The sequence below is a fragment of the Perkinsus marinus genome, assembly GCF_000006405.1.
Source record: "Perkinsus marinus ATCC 50983 genomic scaffold scf_1104296940282, whole genome shotgun sequence".
Lineage (NCBI taxonomy): Eukaryota > Perkinsozoa > Perkinsida > Perkinsidae > Perkinsus > Perkinsus marinus.
The window spans coordinates 1-1198 of NW_003212870.1; the positions used below are offsets into that span (position 1 = coordinate 1).

Consider the following 1198-nt stretch of genomic DNA (forward strand, 5'->3'; position numbering starts at 1 on the left):
CTCTGATTTCAAGTACGTTCCGATTGGTGTGGTATGAGTCAAATTATCTATCAGTGAATTCCCTGCGCATCACGGGTGAATTTCGTTGTCACGGGTGAACTTCGATGTTGAGTTGGTCGTTTAGCTCAGTCGGTTAGAGCATCGTGCTAATAACGCGAGGGTCGCAGGTTCGAGCCCTGCATCGACCACTAGTTTGGCTTACTCATTGCACTATCAAAGTGATTAAGTTCACATCAACTTTTTACTCGCTTTGTAAGAAATCCATTCGTGTGAAATTCCTGACCTGCGTTGAGCGTTCGGCTTCTGAAATGCAATCGACTCAATTCCGAGCTCTTTGCTCGATTGCCAGACTCCTCTTACCCTGCCCAATGTGGGCTGTTGTTCGTAGAGTTCGAGGTCGCCTCGTGCAAAGGAAATCCGTGTGAAGTTCACGAAGAATTCTGTTCCTGTGTAACCTGGATGATGCCAGCCACAAATTAACTACAACTGAAAACTGCATTGAGGAGATGTGTTGGGAAAGATCACTGTTGGTGACTGGTGACACCGGGAGTTGTACAAAAGAATATAAACTATCACTCTTCCTCTCATTCACAGGCCACTGTGTCACCAATCACAACCTCGGAGGTTTCTCTGCACCGATCTGTCAAAACATCCAGCTGACAACGGTTGCCCGCCGAAAGCCGTGGTAGATAACAATAGAGAATGGTCATGTTATGAGCGACGTTCGGGAACCAACTTGTGAGGCTTAATGGTATGATGGCTGTGTGGTCTAGTGGTATGATTCTCGCTTCGGGTGCGAGAGGTCTCGAGTTCGATTCTCGACTCAGCCCTCGTAAGGGTGACTTTGGGCACAGTGGTAGATTTGGCTGGAGGATGTAGATAGCTACGGAAACCAGGTAGTGCAAATCCCTCCGGAAGCTAGGCAAACTGGACCATATGCGAACCGTTGGTCACTGGGAAATGGTATAGCTGGTCGAGACGCATGAAGCACTCGAGTGCTCGATCCCGCACCCCTGGACAAAGATTACAGTCAACTGGTGAACTCATTACTCGCGCGACTAATAGTTCAGGCTACATCCTGTACGGGCTCAATCCGTCCAACAGTGCACATGGGGTGAGGGGAACGAGCACGATGAAGGGGCAGTGAAGCCGTTAATCAGAGGATGTTGTGGCTGTTAATCTTGAGTACGCCTGAGTA

At 48.8% G+C, this 1198-nt stretch overlaps 2 non-coding genes across 2 annotated transcripts; both read left to right on the forward strand.

The window, feature by feature from the left end:
* Window positions 1-114: 114 nt before the first annotated feature.
* Window positions 115-188, forward strand: Pmar_PMAR003893. Its single transcript has one exon. It is a non-coding gene; the product is annotated as a tRNA-Ile (tRNA).
* Window positions 189-758: 570 nt separating this feature from the next.
* On the forward strand, window positions 759-830 carry Pmar_PMAR003894. Its single transcript has one exon. It is a non-coding gene; the product is annotated as a tRNA-Pro (tRNA).
* The last annotated feature ends 368 nt before the right edge of the window (window positions 831-1198 follow it).